The sequence below is a fragment of the Sus scrofa genome, chromosome 13 (genome assembly GCF_054392235.1).
Source record: "Sus scrofa isolate SSC_HxYL_T2T_F1_AM1 chromosome 13, Sscrofa_HxYL_maternal_Yorkshire_Landrace_v2.0, whole genome shotgun sequence".
NCBI classification, from domain to species: Eukaryota; Metazoa; Chordata; class Mammalia; order Artiodactyla; family Suidae; genus Sus; species Sus scrofa.
In genome coordinates, this window is record NC_139395.1 from 31,873,541 (window position 1) to 31,901,310 (window position 27,770).

General features: G+C 41.7%; 1 protein-coding gene and 1 pseudogene across 8 annotated transcripts in view; one reads left to right on the top strand and one right to left on the bottom strand.

Annotated features, from left to right (window-relative positions):
* GADL1 (glutamate decarboxylase like 1) overlaps positions 1 to 27,770 on the bottom strand; it is a 345,574-nt gene that overhangs the window by 208,193 nt on the left and 109,611 nt on the right. The window lies entirely within an intron of this gene.
* LOC146397238 (UPF0538 protein C2orf76 homolog) lies at positions 9,882 to 10,311 on the top strand (annotated as a pseudogene).

Consider the following 27,770-nt stretch of genomic DNA (forward strand, 5'->3'; position numbering starts at 1 on the left):
GCTATAGTTTCCCCCTGGTGCTCATTTACTTGGGGAGGCAAGTCCTTTGCAGGGATTTCTGCCTCTGTCTCAGGGACTAGAACTGTGACAACCTGACCACATTAGGAGCAAGGGAGGCCAGGAGATGCAGCATCTCACTTTTAAATATTATAGCAGCATTCCCAAATAAAACTGTATGTCAAATACTGGAATAAATCATGTCTTAGTTCGCCTGGTACAGTCCTGATCTACTCTGGTAGTAAGGGCATCATCACTGAAAGGGTCCCTTTTAGCCCCAAGTGTACAATTTGGATGATGAGTGATATGGTTAACCTTTCAGAAAGAGAGAGCAGCAGTGGAAGTGCTAAGCAAACCAACCCTGAGTATCTGCAGTACTCCAACAACAAAATAATTGAAAATCAATGCAAATCTTGAGTCTTCCACAAAAACACCAAAGCAGTGTGTATATACAATGTGAAGCTAAACTTCTTTCAGATGTTCTTTCCCATTTTGCTTGCTGTCAGTATCTGACACATGCATGGCTGACTCCCAGGTCTTCATTGTGCCTGCCCACCTTGCTGCCTCCTCACCACTGTCTCCTTTCCTTCCTGCCTGAGCCCCACGCGTCTCCCCCTCCCCTCCACCAAGAAGCAGTTGCCACTGTTGCCTTTGACAACCAGCCAGTAACTGGCGAGAGTGAGCCTGAAACAGAGTGGAAGAGCCCAGAGGGACAGTGCTGGACCCCAGTGTTCTAAACATGGCAGGGGGACCCACCCTTCAGGACATATAACGACCACGACAAAGGTACCAGTGCCTTCCAACTGGAGAGCACCTTTGCCTCTTCTCTTGACCAAGTTAAGAAGACATTTTCCTCTGTTTAAATCCAACACTACAGCCTAGCACTCATAGCTTTGGGGTAGAAGCTTCAAGTTTAAAATCCATTTGCTGTCGGGAAAATAGAATGTGACTTTCTATTTGCTGGCAGGAAAGAATGTTCAAGTTACTCCTTAAATACTTTTTGGAATTTAAATCACTTCTGCTGAGGAAAAATGATGAGTCAATAGAAACTAAATCATGATCAGATGGATTAAATTTTTCTCAATAAAACCATTTTTTAAAGGAAGGGCAAAGTGTTTAGAAGGATGGATTTCCAGTAGATTTTATATTAATGATCATCACTTTTCCGTACTTAAGGCTTATCCAGCCTGTTGTTATGGAAATATGGGATGTGGTCCCAAATGCAATAGTATAATTTCACTGCAAGATTAACATAGAGAGCAGTAAAACCCCTAGTGAAAATATAGAGCTTTGGTATTCTATTAAGTACAAGAAAGAAAACAGTATACAGGAAGGAATTTACATGAGACCTTACATTTCTAAAGCTTTGGTTCCAGTGGAGAAATTCCTTTTGACTGCCTCCCCTTCTGGACGGGCTTTTAATTGCATAATGCAGCCTTTCAGAGAATCCTAGCACATTGGAGCTGGAAAAGGGCTTAGGAAGGATTGCATCCAGATGCTTCCTTGGGAAGGTTAGGACTGGAGCTCTAGGAGGAGAGGTCTCCACTCAGTGACAGAGCTGGGGGAGGGAGGACTCGACTCCCCCAGCCTGATTCCTCACACCAATGTCGTGTCCTTGTTACCACCCATCTAAATCTCTTAGAAATAGCTCAGCAAAAGCATGAGCCAGAGCTAGAAACTAGAGACACCTGGAGGAAGAAGGATATTCTGAGATGTCTGCTCTTTGTGTCTTCAGCATCCATCCCCTGCTGGCTACAGTCTCTGTTTTTGTTTGAAGACCTCTGGTCCCCCACTGCAGTCTGAGAGGATAGGTAGGGTTAATGCCAGTAGCCCGAGGGGACAGCACATGAACCAGGATAAGCCAAGCACCACACAATACAACCAATTCTACTGGGATGGGTTCACAGATGGGCACATCACCCAATCAGAACCAATGGGAAAAAAAACTATTTTTTTTAACTTGAGAAAGTATTTCATTATTTTCCTCTTTCAACTTGAAAGGGAGAAAATATTAGGCTTGAAACCACTGCAGCCCTCCTTCTACAACTTGGATATTGAGAATAAAGCTAGTATATCAGCCGGTAGAGCCAAGGGATGACTGAAACCATATACAAGAGTCATTGCTTGAATCCTGAACCCAGTCATATCTGAAACTATGTGCCTTTCAGTTACTTGAGCTGATAAAGTCTACTTAATCACTCAAGCCAGGTTGGGTTGGGGTTTTTTATCACCTGCAATTATAAGGGTCCTAAATAAGAGAAAACCCTTGAGATAATTAGACCTATTTCCTATGTTACAATTTTGTTATAAAAACTATTTTTAATAAACTGAATCCAGACAACTGAAGCATCTTGTATAATATCACTGAATTTAAGTGGCAAAGCCAGGCCAGAACTTGACTCTCTAAGCCCCACGTCAACTGTTCTTGTCTTCTGAATTTTTCAAAAAGGACTGATGCCTCAGGCAACCAATGTGGGTGGGTTCTCCCAGTCAACCAAAGTATGATGAGGAGAGTAAAGGCCTAAAGCCAGGGAAAAGCCTGGATAAACACAGCATGTAAAAGAAGTGAAAACTGAGACCGAAGATGAGAGGTGGAGACGTGAATCGGGAGGAGAGAAAAGCCAGGCACAGAGCCCCACCCTAAGGTTTGAGTACTGACGGCAGTGCCGATCCCTGTCAGCTAGGAGGCTGTGGATATCCTGAAGATTAACAGTGCAGCTGTTCTGACCTGGTTTGTGATTACCAGGTCACCCCAAGAGGCTTTCAGAAATATCTAGGGCACAGAGCTAAGTTTGGGGAAAAGTGTGTATAAGAATCAAGAAATTTGGAGTTCCCGTCGTGGCGCAGTGGTTAACGAATCTGACTAGGAACCATGAGGTTGCGGGTTCGATCCCTGCCCTATGCTCAGTGGTTAACGATCCGGCGTTGCCGTGAGCTGTGGTGTAGGTTGCAGACGCGGCTCGGATCCCGCGTTGCTGTGGCTCTGGCGTAGGCCGGTGGCTACAGCTCCGATTCAACCCCTAGCCTGGGAACCTCCATATGCCGCGGGAGCGGCCCAAGAAATAGCAACAACAACAACAAAAAAAAAAAAAAGACAAAAAAAAAAAAAAAAAAAGAATCAAGAAATTTGACGTAGCCACCTATCCCAGCATTCTGTCTGTATGTATCCATAGCAGGGAGCCATGCTAATCACAACCACAAAATCTCAGTAACATACAATAGGCACATACCTCTCACTCATGTGCCTACAGCTGGATTGACCCAGGCTAGGCCAAGCTGGACCTACCCAGAGCCCATAGTCAGGTCCAAGTTGGCCACACATATCTTCTGTTATCCTGGCACCAGCCAACTATTCACAACATCAATATCATTTCATAATAGCAGAAGCACACCAAGAATAAGGGCAACAGGATCCAGGACAAGACAGCAGAGTAGAAGGACTTAAACTCACCTCCTCTCACAAAAACACCAAAATCACAACTAACTGCTGAACAACTACTGACAAAAAGACTAGAACCTACTGAAAAAGATATTCACACCCAAAGACAAAGAAGAAGCCACAATGAGATGAGTGTCCTGTTCAGAAGTGCTATGCACAACACTGAGGTTTAAAATGGCTGTGGGCACCAAGATCTAGAGTGGGGAGCTGCACAGAGGAGACCCCTATAAAGCAGCCCTGCCCAAGACCTGTCAGGGAGATAGCTTGTCCTCTAGAGCAGGAGCTCCACCGCTCCATTCTCTGATCCAAGGATAAAGCTTCCTTTGCTTCTGAACTGAACTTGGTCTTGATCCACTGATGCCAAGGACACTGGGTGGGAGGACCCTTGTTAGAGCCTGACTGAAATGGTCTGTAACAAAGAAACTCAGGGATATGGAGACAAAATAAGTGTTGCCAGAGCTGTATGTGTGTGTGTGTGGTGGTGGTGTGTGTGTGTATGGGGAGGGTGCTTAACAGATAAAGGGGATTAAGAGTTACAAACCTCCAATTACAAAATAAATAAACCACAAGGATGTAGCAGACAGTGTAAAGAAAATAGTCAATATTGTAATAACTTTGTATGAGGACAAATGGTTACTAGACTCATTGTGGTGACCATTTCATAATGGATGTAAATGTCAAAACACTATGTAGTACACCTAAAACTACAAAATATTGTATGTCAACTATATTTCAATAAAGAAATTTAAAAAAAAGAACAAGGTAAACAGATGGAGGCTCTTAAGGAAGTTGATATTGCAACTTCCACTCTCTTTGACCATAACAAGTCACATGGCCAAGTCCAATGTCACTGGAACAGGGAGTATACTCTTCTCATGCAGGTGGCAGGAGAGGTGGGGAATATATGCTGACCAGTAATTGAACATGTCACAGTTATTGAAAATCAAAGCCCACGAGGAGAAACATACACCCTTAAGATGAAGTCTGCAAATATCCTCCCATTACAAACACACAGGCTCTTGCTTCTGTTCTATACAAACTGGTGATAGACCCGTGCTGCCAGAGAAATATCATATGGCATTCCTCATCCTCAACCTACCTGTGTGGATATCTGCTGAGCCTCCCATACATCTGAACCCCAATGACATGTCTCTAAATGGGATCTAAGTCCCCAACTGGCGTGGAGTCCACTCACAGTGAGAGAAAACTCCATTTGGAAACAGTGTTCTTAAAATACAGCCTGTGATCTTATCATGCTGGGTATCGTCCAGCTACCCAGACTACTCACACAGCTTGCTGGAAAGGCCTGATATGTGCATTGTGGCATGCTCACTGCAAACTCAGTACTCCAGAAACAAATTCTGCTGAGCTCAACATGAAATTTGTTTTTAATTATCTTCTCTCTCAACTGAAGACTAGACAAAACCCCAGAAAAAAAAAAGATAGGGCCCTAAACTGTATGGTTCTCATAAGTTAGGAAAGTGACTTCCAAATGTTTACAAAGGTAGAGAACGATCTCGGATCCTTTCTTTCTTTTCCCCTATTTTCTTTTTCTCTCTTCATTTTTTCACCACACCTTCGGCTGCATGCTGAACCACAAGCCATAACAAGAGCCGCAGCACTGACAACAATGGATCTTTAATCTGTTGAGCCACCAGGGAACTACTTGATCTTTTCTTTGAGAAAAGAAAAAAAGCAGATGACAATTTTGCAAAGCATGAGTATATTGACTATCTATGGTTGGAAACCATGCTATCAGAAATAAGATGATAGATTTTCTAGTTTGTGATAAGACATTAAAGGAATCCCAACCTCATCTTTCTGACCCATAGGAAAGAACTGGAATTCCTTCCAGTGAGTCACATGATGGTTTTATGTTGCTCTCATTTTTTTCTTTCCATGTACTTTTTTTTAACCTTTATGATTAAAAACTTAGTAGTAGTAAGCTTTGCCCTGGGATATTGTGAGATGAGAAAAAAGTCTCTAATTCTTTCCTGATTAGTTCTGCTAGTGACTGGGCTCTGCATTCATTGAATTTCTGCTCAGGAGAATATAACAGAAAAGAGAACATGCTTTGTAATCAGACAAGCCCTTGGACAAGTCATTAGCCTCAATTTCCTTTTCTGTAGGATTGAGACATTTATGTCTGATACAATTCAAGAGGTTATTCTGAATATCAGGTAAGGTCAAAAGGATGGATTCTCTGTTGCACAGAGGGTTAAGGATCCAGCATTGTCACTGCAGTAGCCTGGGTCACTGTTGTGGCCCAAGAGCTTCCTCATGCCATGCATGGCTCAAAGAAAAAAAAAGAGGTGCTGTCACTCTGGGAACATTTTAGTCTTGAGTTATCATGAAATTTTGCCATCCCTTATGTCTGTTCTGCAGGGTAGACCTGAGTTAGAACACATACCTCACTCATGTCAGTGATGGTTATGGCTAGTATGTGCTTCCCCTGTGTTACAATCCTTAGTCAGTCTCCTGGCAGCCATCCTCCATGTGGGGACTCAACAACACTGTCGGCAGTCACAGACAAGGCAAAGAGACCTAGAGGTGGGGAAGGAATCGCACACTGGTTCACTGCATTGGTGACACACAGCACCTGTATTCATAGCCCACTGGTCAGAACCAGCCACATGACCTAGACTCCCTGCAGCAGGACTGGGGGACATGACAGAGCAGATAAATACTCACCTAGCAGTAAACATCTCCACCAAATCCAAGTCTTTGATCACCCTGACCACATTCCACTCTAACTGGGCATCCACGCCTTTGGGTAGGTTGGACACAAAGTCACAGCCTAAGTCCTTCCCATCTCTCTAATGTGATCATTGCTTATGAGCTCAACAATGAGAATGATGTTAAGAGTTCAGTGGAAAGTTTTAAGAACACAATTCCCATTGTGGCTCAGCAGGTTAAGGACCTTACACTCTCTCTGTGAGGATGGAGGTTCAATCCCTGGCCTTGCTCAGTGGGTTAAAGATCCAATGTTGCTACAAGCTGCAGCACAGGTGACAGTTGCAGCTTGGATCCTGAGTTGACGTGGTGGCTATGGTACAGACTGACAGCTACAGCTCTGATTTGACCCCTAGCCTGGGAATTTCCATATGTCGCAGGTGCAGCTGTAAAAAGAAAGGGAAAAAAAAGAAAAAGAATACAGAAGATAAAATACAGTGCGATAGGGTGAGATTAAGGAAGGAAACCTGGCAGTCTGGCGCTTGGGAAACAAGAGTCAATATGATGCCTAGAAGAAAAGAAATAATCCAACAATGTGGCAATTAAAAAAAAAAAATCTAGAGCACAACTATGAACAGGGAGCTTCCAAGATACATCTATCCCACAGATGTGTTTTGTTTCACTTACACAAGGTTTGAAAAAAAAATGTTTTAATGAACTGCCAACACTTAAAAAATGGAAAATTCAACATAATGATCTAGATTTCCTGCTACTGTTGAAATATTGGAAGACTGGGCAACACTGAGTCAGCAACGGTTTTTCTGCTACATCTGGCAACAGTTAGCTGGAGAGAGGGCCACCTGCTTGCTAGAGACCCTACCAAGTACCTACCAAGCCCTCTGCACTCATTTATAGCACCCAATGACCTCAGTCGGTGTTTGCATTTACAACTTCAGGTCTTAATTACAGTTCATCCAAGTTCTTGCCAGCTCTGTGAGCAATCAGGCTATGAAGTACATAAGACTTGTTTCAAATAAGAATCTCAAGAAGGCATCTCCAAGCACCACTTAGGCCAGCAGACCTCTTTTGGAAAATGATTTACAAGGTATCAAGGATTTTCCAAATTTCTACACTCCTTGATCCTGTAATTACACCCTTGAGAACTTGTGTTAAAGAAGTATTACCTACACTGCATTAAGTAAAAGTTCATCATGACTGTTTATAATGGAAACATTTAGCAAGTTTATGCAGAAACCTTTGGGTAAACTATACTATACAACTAGTGGGCACACACACGCACACACACATGCACACACACACACCAATTAAGGGTCATTCTGCTAAACCACAGGCCTGCACTCTACAAAAATGTTAATTTATACAAATCAAAAGAAAACTGAGAATCCCTTTAAGACTGAAGGAGACCCAGGAGACTGGCCTGCTAAATTCAATATGTTATCTATGACAGAATACAATTTGGAAAAATATTGCTATATAAGACATTGGTTGAAGCAACTGGCAAAGTTTTGTGGGGTTTTTTTTTGTTTGTTTTTGCTTTTTAGGGCTGCTTTTTAGGGCCGCACCCTAAACCCATATACAGGATCCCAGGCCAGGGGTCAAATCGGAGCTACAGCTGCCAGCCTACACCACAGCCACAGCAACACAGGATCTGAGCCACATCTGCGACCTACACCAAGCTTACGGCAACACCAGATCCATAATCCACTGAGCAAGGTCAGGGATCAAACCTGTGATCTCATGGTTACTAGTTGGATTCGTTTCTGCTGCGCCACAACTGGAACTCCATGGCAAAATTTAAATAAGAACATTTATGAGATAATGGTATCAGTATCAAATACCCTAAAGTTGATCATTCCATTATGATTATGTGATTATTTAAAAGACTGTCCTTGTTTTTAGGAGATATTTTCTGAAATATTTAGGAGTAAAGGATGATAAAGTCTTTAATTCATTCTCAAATGATTCAGAAAAAGAAAACAATACTGTGTACATAACAAAGATAGAGATAATGGAAATATGGCAAAATGTTAACAACTGATGATTCTTGGAGAAGGATAAACGTGCACTCATTGTACTAGTCTTGCAATTTCTCTAGTTTAAAATTTTTTCAAAGTAGAATTTAAAAAACAGACGCTCATCTAGAAAATGCTATGATATAAACAAATAAAAAAATTCAAACTGTATAATTATATATCCAGTGTGATCTTAATTAAGTTAGAAAATCCTTCTATAGAGAAAATTAGACTGGAAGAAAAACACTGAAGCATTAACAATATCTAAATTTGATGAGTGAATTAGACTGGGAATGTTTTTACACTTCCATTTTTTCTATATTTTCTTCACATATATATAAGCCATCTATCACTTTTATAATGAAAAAAATATAAAGAACTACCAAGTGCCATAGGAAAAAACAGAGTCATTTTTTCCCACCTTCCCAACTTTTGAGCCTGAAGTCAGAATCCAGAGCAACAACAGAGGAAATGGGTTCAAGCTCTCAGCTATTAAGGTATGAAAGAGTGTGTTTCAGGGGTTTCCAAGTGACCTTTAATGAACACCTGTCTGAGGCAGAAAAATCATAGTTTTCCAGGCTGAAGACTTGCTATATAATTTAGTTTTAGTATCATGGTAGGGCCACTGGGTATATTCCCAGATTTAAGATGTATAGCCAAGCAGAGGAATATTTCTGAATTTGGCCGATTCTTCACAGACTGAGATCCCAGGTTCATGTGCTGCCAAACAGCTAAACTTGACTTCAGATCATAGGCCTAGGGGGTCAGACCTGATCAACTGGTAATCCTGCAGACCTTTTCATCAAGGCCAAGCAGGGCATCTTCTCCATTCCCTGGAGGGATCCTGACTGACTCCGCAGCAACTCTTCCCCACCTCCTTCCAACTAGCTCTTTCTAACTGTGCTTACTGCTTTGTCTCTGTTCTCAGAACCTACATCTCCACACATATAGTCTACAAGGGAGCCGCCTACCCTTGTCTTTATGAAATAACTCCGTACTCTTAATAGCCCTCTTCCTTCCTCTGGCCTTGGCTGCAAGAGTCCAACAAAAGCCTCTCTTCTCTCCATCCGACTGGCCCCAGGGATTTCCTCCAAGCTCACCTACCCCTGAAATAGAATCACCACAGTGCCCCCAGATGGCAGGGAAATGAGGACCAGTGGCCTCATTACTTAGGTGAATCACATCCTGGAAGGTGGGTAGGTCTCCCACCTCCACCCCATTTATGCACCCAATGTGAAGACCAATTCTATAAGGTCACAGAATGAAGATTAAGGAAGAGAATTGCTTGTGAAAAGGAAACCCTCATGAAGGCAAGGTCAGCAGTACAGAAATTCAGAGCAGAATTCTATTCTTTCATTATTCTAATTGAAAGGTATGCCAGGGTCAGGGAGGCAGCCAGGGAGGGGCACCTCCCTGACCTCATTCAAGAGAGATCTGCCATGAAGAGCACAGTGAGCAGATGGCTCTCTCTTTTAGATACTCTGGGATCTACAGAAAAGTCTGTTCTCCTCCAGCAGCCCCCACAATGGCTGAGCAACTTACAAGTACTAGGGCCTGGCCATTTTTGCCTGTTGGGGGGCACCCCTCTGTGGTCATTGTTGGCCTTCCCCTTTGGGCTGGCCAAAACAATTTCAGAGCTGTATCAGGGAGTACTCGGAGCAGTCTCTGTGTGCACAGACAGGATTCCCTGAGGTACCTTCCTATGAACGAAATTGCTAAGTCAAATGGAATTGCTTCATATGGCTTTCAAGGAAGTGACCATTACAGATCGCCTTGTTCATGCATTTGAGCATCTCAATTTCAAATCTGTATGACATTATGGAGTTAATTTGGAACAACTGTAAAGGAATTTATAAAGCAAGTATTATTTAATATAAATAAATATCTTAAGATATTATTTATACATAATATAAAGTATTTCTAAAGCTAGACGCCCCTTTAAGGACAAGTCTGCCACCACCACTCAGAAATTATAAATATGAGAAACTAAAGATATTCCTCAAGCACATACACCAAAGACAAATGAACTCGTGTTGAGATTTAAAGACAGCAACAGACTCTCATTAAAAGAAGACAGCTCTCAGAGCAGCTGGAATCATGATGAGACAGAAACAGCATCTTCTGTGAAGATTACAAAACTACAAAGCTAATCCCATTTCATCCTGGTGAGAACTTCACAGGGCTTCCTTTCTGCATACCTGTATTAAGCACTTTATCCATGAGTAAGTACAATGCACCTGCCTAAGGTTCTTCCTCCCAAATCTACCTGCCTTCCTCCTCTCTTGACACACATGTCAGATCCACACTGTGGTTGAAGTCCTTCCCAGCTGGCTCTTCTCTGCTTATCTTTCATGAGCATTATTTGCAATTTCTTGCACTTGCAAATGGGTTTAGGGTACACTTTATAGATCACCTAAATGAATACAGTCATGACAGCTGCTGGACATGATGTGGGCTTTGTCCCAGAGGAGAGAACCCTTTCTTCTTTTTGGCCCCCCATTTTCACATTGCTAGAGTATGGGGGAAGAAGGATAAAGAATGATATTGCCAAGCAGTTTGGATTTGGGGTGCCAGCTGTTTATAGCAGTTGTCTGAGCAAGCCAGCTGCTCTGATGCTGTGGGAAATTTGGCTCTTGAGATGATGGAAGGTCCTGGTCCTACGGGAAGCTGATTTTAGATGTAGCTTCTTCCACTGGGAGAAAAGAGGTCCTTCTCCCAGATAGCTCATTGCCCAGGACCCAAGGTAACGCCCAGGGATGTTTGGAGATGGTTCTGCTCATGGTACAAAACACAGACAACATTGCTCATTTTATTCACATACCACTGCAGTCCTTCAAAGCAGGAGCTAGGCAGTTCTGGATTCTACAGCTTTCCATTCCTAACTTAGAGCAAAGCTATATGCGCATTCCCTAATCTTAAAACTTTCAATTGAAAAAAAAAGTCCAGCTGGAGAAACACTGTGCACCACTCTCAGTGCTCCAACTCCATAAACATGTTTTGCCTTTGAATCACAGAACTGTTATATTTTGCAAGGAGTTATTTTCCTGCATCTCCCCTCCAACATGCTAGCCCAACTCCTTCCACCTCTAACACCAAAAAACCATCCTGCTTCCCTTCACTTCAGTTTATTTGTTCCCCCCAATGCAGGAAGAAAGAATTAGCATGATCCCTTGTTTTGAACAGTTGATCTATTCCAAGGAGCAGAGGAGAGTTCACATAAATCCTGTAACCATACTTCTTTCAGAAAGAGGATGGAGAAGTCAAGACATGAAGTAAATTGTACTAACCAAAGTTATAACAGCTTTTCTAACCAGAGAATCCAGGACTTGGGTATATAATTTGGGTACCTCTGCCCCTTCCCCAAAGTCTAAGCAGGCAAATGAGACAAACAGAGAAATTTGGTGGCCTGCAGGAGAGGGGGCATCTTGGGGACAGACTAAGGTCCTTACTTGGCTCATAATATGTAGAAGGCAGGAGTTCCTGTCGTGGCTCAGTGGTTAACGAATCCGACTAGAAACCACGAGGTTGTGGGTTTGATCCCTGGCCTCACTCAGTGGATTAAGGATCCAGCATTGCCATGAGCTGTGGTGTAGGTCGCAGAAACGGCTCGGATCCCACGTTGCTGTGGCTCTGGTGGAGGCCGGCCGCCACAGCACCAATTTGACCCCTAGCCTGGGAACCTCCATATGCCAAGAGTACAGCCCTAGAAAAGATAAAAAGTCAAAAAAATAATAATAATAATATGTAGAAGGCAGCCAAAGATTTTTTTGGTCCAACACTTCCACATACAGATGAAGGAACAGCTGCAACAACTTACCTACTCAGAGTTGAACAACCAGTTGAGGCCTCTCAGAAATAGGACCCCGGTTTCCAGAGCCCTAATCCAGTGCTCCTTCCTCAGCGCCTTATTATTTCTTGGTCATTTAACACTTCTCCACCTTGCTTTCTCCAGCTGTTTCTGTGTAACCCTTATCAAGGATAAACCTAAATGGGATGGCTTTATTTCCTCTTTACCTGCAGCAAGGATGTGGCATAGTAAGCAAGCAGCTTGTGAATTGTCTCCAGCACTGTAGTCTTCTACTATGGGCCAATTCCTTACATTTCCAACTAACTTACCCTCTTGTGTCCAGCAGCCCCACTATCATCCACATTTATGGCTTTCTCCAGAGAGGAGAGAAACACAGTCTATAGAGTTGAGGAGGAGCACTGAAATCTTTGGTTTTGATAGCCAAGAACTGCTGCTGGCAGGCAAGTGCTCCTCTCCTGCAATGAGTCAGTTCCCTACAGTTATTACACGTGATTATTTGCATCACTGGCCTCAATATTAGCTCTCGTCCTGAATCCACAACATTTTCCATGTGTGCCAGCTCTGTTTTGTCCACTTAGCTAAGCTGGAATACCACTTCTCAAGATGGTCTCTGTCTGGCCCTGGATTAAGTTGGCCTCAAGAAAAATTTATGTAGTTTTGGAAAAGCGAAGTAAAGGAGCAGCCATGGTTTATGTTCTGGAGGTGGTGTTGGGCCTGGTGCTGCTGCAGACCCCAAATACTCTCGCCACCATGCAGACTCCCCATGTTAGCACTCGGGCCCCCAGGCCTTCCAATTCCTGCTAGAAATCCTCCATCACCTGCAGCTCCTGTTTCAGCGGTGTGCGCATCTGGCCACACATACCAGCAAGGGCCCCAGCCTCCCTACAAGTCACTCAGAGACAGAGACTGGTGTGGGTTTCAGATGATCCCTGCTCTGACTCGCCATCTGCCTGACTTTCCCTCCCAGCTTCAGGCCCTGATGTCCCCAGGATAGGCTGAGCTCGCTTCCACCAAAGGAAGCCCTCAGGCTGGGAGTCTCTAGTATTTGTAGAAAGCATGATCCTTCTGCCCAGACCCTGGCAAGTGCCAAGATTGTGAACTGTGAATTGAGTACACAGGGTCAGGAAGAGATAGGCAATATGAATCAGCCACTCCCTCCATTCTTATTCTTGCGTGGCTCCATCTCCTAAGCACCACAGCAAGCTGAGTGTCATTCTGATGCTGAAGGGAGGTATTTAACTGAACAAACAGAAAACTGTTCCAACTCTTGGCATTTGGTGAGGCTTCTCATACACAAACTTTGAAGAAAGTCTTAGTAGCTGCAGTTTCCCTCTGCCCAGAGATGTAGTGAAAGGAAGGCAGCAACCAGATCAAAGGTGGCAGCGGTTAAAGGAAACATCATTATTTTAAACAGGTTGATAAAGGAGACCCAAGCTTTACTTCTGTCCCTCTATAGTGCAACACAGTTCATAAAGTATGAAAAAATTCAAGAACCTCTATACCATGGGATAGTTAATTGTTTTAGCCTTATAATCCTTTCCTCATATGGTCATGGGAATTCCATAAACCAGGCTGGATCCAAGGCTACCACTGTGGACACTCAATGCGTTTCAATTCTTGCTTTCAAAATTGAGATTTTCTCAGTAAACAACATCATCAATGTAGTGTCTTGTGCCCTAAAAAGCAAAGGCAAATATGGCTTCAATCCCTAACACACTGGCTCCAAAATCTTCCCAAAAGGGAACTGATCCTCAAACTTCCCTTGGCCTAGGAAACACTTTCTATGTCTGGAGCTGGATCTCAGATCACAAAGTTTTCTCAGATGAAAAGAGGGCTGCTTTCCAGCTGTCATGATTAGCATGTTCTAAAGGCACGTGACATGAAACTCTCTGTACAAACCAGACCTACTGAAAGCTCTGAACTTGGCTGGGCACAAGTGGAAAACTACCTGCTTTTTTACACGTCATTCTCTTTGGCCATTCTCTGTTGAATTTCTCTTACTGGTACTGATCTTGGACAGATTCTACACTTTTCAATTGTTTTGGCCATTTAAAAAAGTCCAATCTACTTTACAACTTCAACTGTGTATTCAATTTAGCAAAAGAGAAAAAAAAAAAAGAGGTGGAAGTAGATAGAACTGCAAGGAAAGAGCAGTTGCAATGAAACTCTTGTGTCTCAGCCCTCTTGCCAGTGCCCTGGGCCTTCATGTCTGGCACTAAGAGGGCACATGATGGAGGAGGAAAAACGGAAGAGATGAGGGTCAGTGTGGCTGGGATAAGGTGGGTCATGCCTGCCCAAGTCTGCCATACTGGCTTGGTGCTAAAAGTTTAGACATCCTACACCCTCCTCCCTTCTCTTCAATACCCCAAATATGGATTTTAATCTCATACTTTACTTGGGTGTTTTATAGGAATCTAGACTAACAGAAAACTCAACTCCTTAACTTTTCTTTATCTGTGCCCTGCATTCTGATTAATCCATTTTGGCTACCCTGCCATTGCCTTGCCAGTGATAGAAGCTAAAAACTACTGGATCATTTTCTTTTTCACATATGTTCAAAGCCCCTTTACTACTGTCAGAACCCAAAGCTCTTGCTACTAAGGTTTTATTATCTGGCTGACATTCCTCATAGAGGGCTGGCAGAAAAAACATTCCAGCCACACTCACGATAAACACATTTCTCCTTGTCACATCAAAAGTAGAGCCACATTCTGTGGCTGCTCTCTCCACCCTGCAGTCTCTAATGCTCTATCCCACCTCCTCCCAAAAGACAGGACAGCAAAATCAGCACAAGTAGTGCAAAGAGACATCCAAGCACACATCACTGGAGAGAGCACGCAGCAGCACTCCCACTAGGCCAGTGATTTGGACTGAGCAATTCTCTCTCCTTCTCCCTGTCCCAGTTTCCTGCTTACATAGGATAAGTGAGAAGACTCAAATGGACAGTATGTCTGGGATATGGTTGAGGGCCAATGAACAATTCAGGCTGCCATTTAAAAAATTATTTTTAAAAGTTGCATATAGTCAAGTCCACTTTTTCTGGGAATATGCAGTTCTAAGTTTTGACAAATAGCAAGAATTATAACAATCACCATGATCAAGGTACCAACAAATGTTTCATCACCTCCAAATACTCCTCCATCCCTCTACATTCAAACACCACTCCCCTACACTTAAACCCTGGTAACTACTCATTTGTTCTCTGATCTTCAGGTTCATCTATTCTAGAATGTCACAGAGATAAGACTGTATACAGTCATCACTTGTTATCCACAGAGGATTGGTCCCATACCCTGGAAGATATTGAATCTGTGGATACTCAAATCCTTTATGCAAAATGGCCTAGTACAGTCAGCCCTTCTTAGCTAAGGATGCAGAACCCTCAACAGGGGTGGCAGTGAATAGAGCCTTCTGTCAAGCCTCTTACTTAGCACAATACATTCCATATTTATCTACACTGTTGCTTGTTCAATAATTGTACTTTTCTATTGCCCAGTAGTACTCCACAGTATGACTATCCCATAGTTTGTCATCCATTCACCAGCTGAAGGACATCTGGGTTGTTTCCAATTTGGGGCAACTATAAATAAAACTTTCATAATATTCACATATGGGTTTTTTGGGGGGTGATAATGAGATCATATGGCAGGTTAAATTAAATTTCACAAGAAACCATTAAACCACTCCAAAGATAAATATGCAGCCAGTAAAAAATAATGTATAAAGAGGTTTATATTGGCAATGCCTATGTTCTGTTATAAAATGAAAAGATTATATATATAATGCACTTCTAATGTACATATTATATACTATGTGTGTGACCAGCCTGCTTACAAAACTAACTCCTGGGAATAACTGGCAGCTTGGAGATATTTAAAGGACTGTATGGATCAGCTAGATAACTGAACATGTCCAAACACAAAAGTTAAGCATAGGTAGCCAAAGAAAGATTATGAAATGAGTCACTTAAGCTCTTAGTGAATAAATGAGTTTGACTCTAATGGAATAAAAAGCAACCCAGAATCAATGGCACAGCCTGGGGTGGGCAACATCTATGAGTTCACAGAAGCCACGGGCTCTGAGCACGCAGGAAAACAGATGGTGTGGCTGGGTGAGTCCACTTTACATCAGGCAGAGCAATTTGACTATGTGCCAAATTACTACTAAGTACGTTGCTTGAACCTAACCCAGGAATTCATAGAAAAATGTGGGCTCTGGTGAAATATCACCTTCCCTGTTTTCACTGTAAAATGACATGAGAGGAAACATGGGGAGAGAATTATAACAAAAAGAGGCACCCAAATTAGGTTGAGATATGTCCACCAACAGGTCAATGGATGAGAAATGGCAATATATTCACAGAATAGATTACAGCTTAGCAACAACAAACCAACTATTGCTACAGACAAATACAGGGATGAATATTATACATAGTGTGCTGAGCGCAAGTTACCAGACACAAAAATGGTACCCACAGTACATTCCTGATTCTAATCTCAGATGATAGGATCAGGTATAGGAATCCTGAACAGTGGGCTGGAGGGTTAGGGAGGCTGACCACAAAAGAGCACAAGGCAACTTTCTGGTGTGATGGAAACACTCTGTGCATTGATTGCAGTGGTGATTACATGAGTGTGGTAGCAGAGACAAACTTCTAATTATATTTTGCCGGAGTTTTTTGGCTAGGCCTGAGAATTATACTGACATAAGACATATTACCAGCTGAAAAGCACATACAAATTTATATAAATTTTAGCTGACACAGGAGCCCTCATAAGGAATTGAAGAGCCAAAGAAATGGGAGAACCTACAGGCTTCTATAGCAGGTTGAACAAGAGAGGCAATTGTGGAAAAGTAGCTAAACTATGGGATGGGGGAAGGCTGCTAGGAAAATAAGAATAATTTTTAAAAGGTCCATTTTATAAAATTCTCTCAATCTCAACTTCTCCTCCTTGACGATAAGAACATTACTTTCCTTCTGCTACAGGAAGGACATCTTTCACATGGGAATTTCATTTCTGGCTTTTGAGAAAAAGAAGGAAGATGACAGTGTTTTTCTTGCCTTTGCTGTTTTTCAAGTGCTTTTAACTTGATTCTTATGCCAAAGTGGCATATTATGGGGTGGTATATTCTGCCACTCTCAGTATATTTTTGCCAAAATTCATTGAACTATACATTTAAAATAGGTGCATTTTTATTCTATGTAAAATAATTTCTTAATAAAATATATCAGAATAAAAAAAAAACAGGTTGGTTGCTCAAAAGTCAAGAATGCTATCACGTGTTGAATAGAATCAGAAATTCCCTTAAAGGGCATTTTATTTTTTTAACGATTTCTTAAGTTTTCCATTATAGTTGGTTTAGAGTGCTCTGTCAATTTCTACTATACAACAAAGTGACCCAGTCACACATATATATATATACATTCTTTTACTCACATTATCCTCCATCATCTTCCATTGCAAGTGATCAGATATAGTTCACTATACTATACAGTAGGATCTCATCACTTATCTACTCCAAATGCAATAGTCTAACCCCAGACTCCCAGTCCATCCCCCTCAGCAACCACAAGTCTGTTCTCCAAGTCCTTGAGTTTCTTTTCTGTGGAAAGGTTCATTTGTGATACCAGATACAAGTGAAATCATACAGTATTTGTCTTTCTCTTTCTGACTTACCTCATTTAGTATGAAAGTCTCCAGTTCCTTCCATGTTGCTGCAAATGGCATTATTTTGTTCTTTTTTATGGCTGAATAATATTCCATTGTGTATATATACCACATCTTCTTAATCCAGTCATCTGACATTTAGGTTGTTTCCATGTCTTGGCTATTGTGAATAATGCTGAAATGAACATGCAGGTGCATGTATCTTTTTGAATGAAAGTTCTTTCAGGATATATGCCCAGGAGTGGGATTGCTGGGTCATATGGTAGTTCTATATTTAGTTTTCTCAAGTACCTCCATGCTGTTTTCCATAGTGGTTGTACCAATTTACGTTTCTACCAACAGTGCAAGAGGGTTCCCTTTTCTCCACACCCTCTCCAGCATTTGCTATTTGTGGACTTATTAATGATGGCCATTCTGAATGGTGTGAGATGGTACCTCATGGTAGTTTTGAATTGCATTTCTCTAGAAATCAGTGATGTTGAGCATTTTTTCATGTGTTTTTTGGCCATCTGTTAATCTTCTATGGATAAATGTGTATTCAGGTCTTTTGCCCATTTTTCCATTGGGTTGTTAGGTTTTTTGCTGTGGAACTGTCTAAACTGTATATTTTAGAGATTAAGCCCTTGTCAGTTGCATCATTTGAAACTATCTTCTCTCATTCCATAGGTTGTCTTTTTGTTTTTTATGGTTTCCTTTGCTGTGCAAAAATGTGTCAGTTTGATTAGGTCCCACTGGTTTATTTTTGTTTTTATTTCTGTTGCCTTGGGAGTCAGACCTAAGAAAACATTTGTATGACTGATGTCAGAGACTGTTTTGCCTAAATTCTCTTCTAGGAGTTTGATGGTGTCTTGTCTTGCATTTAAGTCTTTTTTTTTTCTTTTTTTCTCTTTTTGCCTTTTCTAGAGCCACTCCTGCGGCATATGGAGGTTCCCAGGCTAGGGGTCCAAACGGAGCTGTAGCCGCTGGCCTACACCACAGCCACAGCAATGTGGGATCCGAGCCGCATCTGCGACCTACACCACAGCTCACGGCAACGCTGGATCCTTCGCCCAATGAGCAAGGCCAGGGATCGAAACCACAACCTCATGGTTCCTAGTCAGATTCGTTAACCACTGTGCCACGACGAGAACTCCATGTTTAAATCTTTAAGCCATTTTGAGTTTATTTTTGTGTATAGTACAACCTAAATGTCCACCGACAGATGAATGGATTAAGATGCGGAGGAGGAGACAAGATGGCGGAAGAGTAGAGGGACACGCTCGCCCTCTCCCACAAACACACACCAAAAAAACTCATCTACAGGATAAATGACTCGCACAGAACAACAACCAATTGCTGGCAGAAGAACCTAAACTCCAATAATGGCAAGAAGTTCATGACATTACTAGGTAAAACAAGAGAAAAGAGGAGAGTGACAGAAGGTGAATCCGAGCGGGACGGGTGCTCCGGAAAGGGAACTGCGGAGGAGAAAGGGATCCTGCACCCTGGAAAGTCACCTACTCAGGGGAAAGATCAAAAGAACCAGAGGAATCTCCAGATGCAGAGAATAGTGTAGCAGTAAGTTGGAGTATGAAAAAGCCAATCAAGAACCGAATGGACCATCTGAACTACGGGCACGGTCACCAAAAATTGAGACGCCTGGGTGGGGGCTGGGCACCGAGACCTCGGCTCTGGAGGTTAGTCCCCAGGAAAGGGCTGGGGGGCGGGGTGGAGCGGAGACTGCTTGGGAGGTCTAGAAACTGGTCTGTCAAGTTTGATGGGGCAGAGACTGCCTGGGAGACTAGAAAGCAAAGCTGTCGCAGGGGAAGGGAGCAATACTCTAGGGGCGGGGGAGTGGAAAGCCACATCAGAGGAAACCTGGGAGAAAAGCCTGGTCTGCACCCGTGCTGGGGAGGGGAGGGAAGAGGGGGTGGGTCCCCATAGAATACTCTCTGCCACAGCAAGCTTACCGGCCCCCTAGCTAGCAGAAAGCTGTGCTTCCCAGTGCATCCCCTCCCCCCACCCCCGCCACCCCCTATGCACTCGCCGGACCTGGGGCTGCCTGCCATCCGGGAAGGTTGGCCTCAACAATTGCCTGAAGTCTACCACTGCAGGGGCTGTCCCTGCACAGGCCTGCTTGCCCTTTGGAGGGGCTACACCCCCACAGAGCAGCACCAAACAGCACCAGCCCCCAAGAAAAGGCCTGTAGCACAGAAAAGCTAGATCAAGCCTAGCCAGGCCTTGAAAAGATCTGCCTAATTCTCGGACAGTCTTTCTGAGTCGGGCTGCCCTGGGGAGGAGCCTCTTGGGTTGGAAGTGGCCCCGCTAGCCGCCAAAGCCCTCAGGGGGAGCCAAGCTTTTGTGGATCAGCTGCACAGGACTTCCAGCTCCTGGCAGGACCCCCTACACCCCAGAAAAGCTACAACAAGCCTGGCCGGGCCGTGAAAGTATCTGCCTAATTCTTGGACAGTCTTTCTGAGTCGGGCTGCCCTGGGAGGAGCCTCTTGGGTTGGCAGTGGCCCAGCTAGCCACCCAAGCCAGCAGGGGGTGCCAAGCTCTCACAGATCAGCTGCATAGGACTGCCAGCTCCAGGCAGGACCCCCTGCAGGCTAGAAAAGCTACAACAAGCCTGGCCGGGCCGTGAAAAGATCTGCCTAATTCTCGGACAGTCTTTCTGAGTCAGGCTGCCCTGGGGAGGAGCCTCCTGGCGTCGCAGCGGCCCAGATAGCTGCTCCAGCCCTCAGGGGGTGCTGAACTCCTGAGCAACAGCTGCCCAACACCGCCAACCCCCTGTAAGAACCCCACAGCCTAAAAACACCAGAGAAAGCTCTGCCTGACCGAGTGAAATCTGCTATCATCCTGGTGTGGACCTCCCAGTCCTGTCTGCCCTCAGGAAGTCCTCCTTTGCTTCAAAGAGACCCTGTTAGCCCCATCAACACTCCAGAAAAGCCACACTGCCTCAAAAAAGATTGACCAACAACACCAGCCATCAGGAAATATTCCACAGCAGTGACAAGGCAAACACTGCCTGCTCACAGAGAGTACAACTCACTCAGGAGAAAGAAAACAACACGCAAGATGAAGAAGCTGAGAAACCACCCCCAGTCAAACCAACGGGAGAACTCACCCAAAACAGTCAACAATGAAACAGATCTCGGCAGTCTGACAGACCTGGAGTTCAAAAGAGAAATAGTGAAAATACTGAAGGAATTAAGAGAAGATATGAACAGTGATGCAGATACCCTCAGAAATGAAAATATAAGGAGGAGCTAAGAAAAACTAGAACATTCATTTGCAGAGATGCAAACTGAACTAAGGGCAGTAAAAACCAGAATGAATAATGCAGAAGAACGAATCAGTGATATGGAAGATAGAATAATGGAAATCATCCAATCAGGTCAGCAGACAGAAAACCGAATCAAAAAACAGGAAAGCAATATAAAAGACCTATGGGATAATATAAAGCGGGCCAATCTACACATAATAGGAATTCCAGAAGGAGTAGAAAAAGATAAGGGAATGGAAAATATATTGGAAGAAATTATCAATGGAAACTTCCCAAATCTAAAGGATACTGGGTTCAAGATACAGGAAGCACAGAGAGCCCCAAACAAATTGAACCCAAATAGACCCACACCAAGACACATCATAATAAAAATGGCAAAAGTTAGTGATAAAGAGAGGATCCTAAAGGCAGCAAGAGAAAAGCAGAATGTTACCTACAAGGGGACCCCCATAAGAATATCAGCTGATGTCTCTACAAAAACACTACAGGCCAGAAGGGAATGGCAAGAGATATTTAAAGTGCTAAAAGGAAAAAATATGCAACCTAGAATACTCTATCCAGCAACAATATCATTTAAAATAGAAGGAGAAATAAAAATTTTTTCCAACAAACAAAAACTAAAAGAATACAGCAACACAAAACCCAGGCTAAAAGAAATATTGAAAGGGCTTCTCTAAACAAAAAAGAAAGGAGAGAAAGGGAAGAAAAAAGAAAAAAAAAAGAAGAAGAGGAAGAACTAGGACTGAGGAAACCGCAATCAGAGAGCAGTCACTCAAATAAGCCAGCATACAGATTTAATCATGAACATGCTTCAAACAAAATAAAATTAAAAAGGGAAAAAAAGAGTCATAAAAATCATAAAATGTGGGCAAGGGAGGTTAGGAAAGAAATAGACCGTTTTTGTTTGTTTGTTTGTATGTTTCTCTTCTTAATTTTAATATAGTAATGAAGTGTTTAAACCTATAGGACCATCAGGCTAAAAAACACAATTATAGGAAGGGGTTAGCATACTTAAAAACAGGGCAACCACAAGCCAAAACCAAATATTGCATTCACAAAAAATGAAAAAAAAAAAAAACCACTCAAGCAGATAATAACAGGAGACCATCCAACCAAAAAAAAAAGAAAGGAAGAATGGAGAACCATAAAATCAACTGGAACACAAGGTTCAAAATGCCAATATATAATCATCTATCAATTATCACCTTAAATGTCAATGGACTGAATGCTCCAATCAAAAGACACAGAGTGGCTGAGTGGATAAAAAGGCAAAAGCCTTCAATATGCTGCCTACAAGAAACTCACCTTAGGACAAAGGATACATATAGATTGAAAGTGAAAGGGTGGGGAAAAATATTTCACACCAATAGACATGACAGAAAAGCGGGAGTTGCAACACTCATATCAGACAAAATAGACTTTAAAACAAAAGACATAAAGAAAGACAAAGAAGGACACTACTTAATGATTAAGGGATCCATCCAAGGAGAGGATGTTACTATCATCAACATATATGCCCCAAATATAGCAGCACCCAGATACATACAACAAATATTAACAGACATAAAGGGAGATATTTATCAGAAAACAATCATAATAGGAGATTTTAATACCCCCCTCACATCAATGGACAGATCCTCTAGACAGAAAACCAAAAAGCAACAGAGATCCTAAAGGAAACAATAGAAAAATTAGACTTAATTGGTATCTTCAGGACACTACATCCAAAAAAAGCAGAATACACATTCTTCTCAAATGCTCATGGAACATTCTCAAGAATCGACCACATATTGGGACACAAAGCTAACCTCAATAAATTTAGGAGCATAGAAATTATCTCAAGTATCTTCTCTGACCACAATGCCATGAAATTAGAAATCAACCATGGGAAAAGGAAAGAGAAAAAACCTACTCCATGGAGACTAAACAACATGCTACTAAAAAACCAATGGGTCAATGAGGAAATCAAGAAGGAAATTAAAAAATACCTTGAAACAAATGATAACGAAGATACAACCTCTCAAAACCTATGGGATGCTGCGAAAGCAGTGCTCAGAGGGAAATTTATAGCAATACAGGCCCTTCTCAAAAAAGAAGAAAGGTGCCAAATTGACAACTTAACCCTCCACCTAAACGAATTAGAAAAAGAAGAACAAAAAAGACCTAAAGTCAGCAGAAGGAAGGAAATTATAAAGATCAAAGAAGAAATCAATAAAATAGAGACTCAAAAAACAATAGAGAAAATTAATAAAACCAAGAGCTGGTTCTTTGAAAAGGTAAACAAAATTGACAAACCCCTGGCCAGACTTACTAAAAAGAGGAGAGAAAGAAACCAAACAACCAAAATTATAAATGAAAAAGGAGAAATCACAACGGATACTGCAGAAATACAAAAAACCATAAGAGAATACTATGAACAACTATATGGTAACAAGTTTGACAATCTGGAAGAAATGGACAATTTTCTAGAATCTTACAGCCTGCCAAAACTGAATCAAGTAGAAACAGACCAACTGAACAGACCAATCACTAGAAATGAAATTGAAAATGTCATAAAAACACTCCCTACAAATACAAATCCAGGACCAGATGGCTTCACAGGCGAATTCTATCAAACATATAAAGAGGATCTGGTGCCCATCCTCCTTAAACTCTTTCAAAAGGTTGAAGAAGAAGGAATACTCCCAAAGACATTCTATGAGGCCACCATCACCCTCATTCCAAAACCAGACAGAGATACCACCAAAAAAGAAAACTATCGCCCAATATCATTAATGAATATAGATGCAAAAAGTCTCAACAAAATCTTAGCCAACCGAATCCAACAACATACCAAAAAAATTATACACCATGACCAGGTAGGGTTTATCCCAGGTTCACAAGGATGGTTCAACATACGCAAATCAATCAGCATCATACACCACATTAACAAAAGAAAAGTCAAATCATATGATCATCTAAATAAGATGCAGAAAAAGCATTTGACAAAGTTCAACATCCATTCATGATCAAGACCCTCGCCAAAGTGGGTATAGAGGGAACATTCCTGAATATAATCAAAGCCATTTATGACAAACCCACAGCAAATATAATACTCAATGGGGAAAAACTGAAAGCCTTCTCACTCAAATCTGGAACAAGACAGGGATGCCCACTCTCACCACTGCTCTTCAACATAGTTGTGGAAGTCCTAGCCACAGCAATTAGACAAACAAAAGAAATAAAAGGCATCCATATAGGAAGAGAAGAGATCAAACTGTCACTGTATGCAGATGACATGATACTATACATAGAAAACCCGAAGGACGCAACCCCAAAACTACTTGAACTGATTAATAAATTTAGCAAAGTAGCAGGATATAAGATTAACATTCAGAAGTCAGTTGCATTTCTGTATACCAGCGATGAAATATTAGAAAAGGAATACAAAAATACGATACCTTTTAAAATTGCACCTCACAAAATCAAATACCTCGAAATACACCTGACCAAGGAGGTAAAGGACCTATATGCCGAAAACTATAAAACTTTCATCAAAGAAATCAAAGAAGATGTAAAGAAATGGAAAGATAGTCCATGCTCCTGGATTGGAAAAATCAACATTGTACAAATGGCCATACTACCCAAAGCAATCTACAGATTCAATGCAATCCCTATCAAATGACCCAGGACATTTTTCACAGAACTAGAACAAACAATCCAAACATTTATATGGAACCACAAAAGACCCAGAATCGCCAAAGCAATCCTGAGGAACAAAAACCAAGCAGGAGGCATAACCCTCCCAGACTTCAAGAAATATTACAAAGCCACAGTCATCAAAACAGTGTGGTATTGGCACCAAAACAGACAGACAGACCAATGGAACAGAAGAGAGAACCCGGAAAGAAACCCTGACACCTATGGTCAATTAATCTTTGACAAGGGAGGCAAGAACATCAAATGGGAAAAAGAAAGTCTATTCAGCGAGCATTGCTGGGAAACCTGGACAGCTGCATGCAAAGCAATGAAACTAGAACACACCCTCACACCATGCACAAAAATAAACTCCAAATGGCTGAAAGACTTAAATATACAACAGGACACCATCAAACTCCTAGAAGAAAACATAGGCAAAACACTCTCTGACATCAACATCATGAATATTTTCTCAGGTCAGTCTCCCAAAGCAATAGAAAGTAGAGCAAAAATAAACCCATGGGACCTCATCAAACTGAAAAGCTTTTGCACAGCAAAGGAAACCCAAAAGAAAACAAAAAGACAACTTACAGAATGGGAGAAAATAGTTTCGAATGATGCAACGGACAAGGGCTTCATCTCTAGAATATATAAACAACTTATACAACTCGACAGCAAAAAAGCCAATCAATCAATGGAAAAATAGGCAAAAGACCTGAATAGACTGTTCGCCAAGGAAGATATACAGATGGCCAGCAAACACATGAAAAAATGCTCAACATCGCTAAATATAAGGGAAATGCAAATCAAAACTACCATGAGATACCACCTCATACCAGTCAGAATGGCCATCATTGATAAGTCCACAAATAACAAGTGCTGGAGGGGCTGTGGAGAAAAGGGAACCCTCCTGCACTGTTGGTGGGAATGTAAACTGGTACAGCCACTATGGAGAACAGTTTGGAGATACCTTAGAAATCTATACATAGAACTTCCATATGACCCTGCAATCCCACTCTTGGGCATATATCCAGACAAAACTTTCCTTGAAAAAGACACATGCACCCGCATGTTCATTGCAGCACTATTCACAATAGCCAGGACATGGAAACAACCCAAATGTCCATCGACAGATGATTGGATTCGGAAGAGGTGGTCTATATACACAATGGAATACTACTCAGCCATAAAAAAGGATGACATAATGCCATTTGCAGCAACATGGATGGAACTAGAGAATCTCGTACTGAGCGAAATGAGCCAGAAAGACAAAGACAAATACCATATGATTTCACTTATAACTGGAATCTAATACCCAGCACAAATGATTTTCTTTTCTCCTCAGAAAAGAAAATCACAGACTTGGAGAAAAGACTTGTGGCTGCCTGATGGGAGGGGGAGGGAGTGGGAGGGATCGGGAGCTTGGGCTTATCAGACACAACTTAGAATAGATTTACAAGGAGATCCTGCTGAATAGCATTGAGAACTATGTCCAGACACTCATGTTGCAACAGAACAAAGGGTGGGGGGAAAAATGTAATTGTAATGTATACATGTAAGGATAACTTGATCCCCTTGCTGTACAGTGGGAAAATAAAAATAAATAAATACGTAAATAAAGAAGCAGTAAGTATATATAATGGAATACTATGTAGCCATAAAAAAGAACAAAATAATGCCATTTTCAGCAACATGGATGGAACTAGAGACTCTCATACTAAGTGAGGTAAGTCAGAAAGAGAAAGACAAATACCGTATGATATAAATTATAATTGGAATGTAATATATGACACAAATGAACAATTATAATTTATATATGATATAAATTATAATTGGAATGTAATATATGACACAAATGTAATATATGACACAAATGTTACAGAACAGAAACAAACTCATGGAAATGGAGAACAGACTTGTGGTTGTCGAGGGGGAAGGGGAGGGAGTAGGATGGACTTGGAGTCTGGGTTTAGTATATGCAAACTATTGCACTTGGAATGAATGAGAAAGGAGATCCTGCTGTATAGCACAGGTAACTATATCTGATTATTTGTGATGAAACATGATGGAAGATAATATGAAAAAAGAGAATGTATATGGATATATAGCTGAGTCACTTTGTTGTGCAGCAGAAACTGAAATACCACTGTAAATCAACTATAATTAAATTTTTTTTAAATGGGGAAACTATAGAGAAAATGAACAACAACAAACTCAGTGTCATTCTGGCCTCTAAAGACAGAGAGAGGAGCTCATACAAACTGAAGGGTTAAGTGCCAGTTACCTTCCACAACTTATCTTATGCACTTCACTCTCCCATTTGAGCATTCTACACCAAAGCATTACTTTGTCCATTTGGTGCTATAGCTGCTGAGGCTCAGAGCCTCACAGTAAATGGCAAAGCCATGCCTTGGGAATTCACCTCCTGTAAAATCTATGTGCACTCTTTCCACTATGCAATACTGCCTCTTATGATCTTGAAAACTGATAATAATAACAGCAGCATTTAGAGTAATAATAGTATTTATTAAGAGTTTTTCTATGTGCTAGTAATAAATCTAAAGGTTCTATACCTTTATCTATACTTCTATATCTATATCTAGAATTGTATTTATAACTAGATACAGATATATAAAAAGCCATTTAATCTTCATGACAACTCCAGGAGGTAAATACTATTTTTGGGCTACAGCCACAGCATGGGAAAGTTCCTGGACCAGGAATTGAACCCATGCCACAGTAGTGACAAGACCAGATCCTTAAGCAGGCCATCAGGGAACTCCAAGAGGGTAAACACTATTATTATCCTCTTTAAATAGGATACAACTAAGGTACAAAGAGGTTAAATAAGTTTCTCAAGGGCACCAAGCTACAGAAGTCATTTGATGATAATTCTCCTAAAACTCACCCAACAATGCTAGCAAGAAAAAAAGGCTAAGAAAATTTTGCAAACCTTGCTTTCAACATCAGTACTCAATCCAACTGTGACTGTAAAGTACTGAGCCCTTCAAACTCTCCAAACTCATAAGACTTCAGCAGTTATGGTATGTGGGGAAGGGCTAGTTATGGCAAACTCTGATTTGCAAGATCAATGAGAATATTATTATTTATCCTTTTAAAAATTGTGGATTAGTATGATGGAAAAAGGCTCTGACAGCTTCTACAGCAGGAAAAGCAACACACCATGCCTGACATTGTGAAACACACA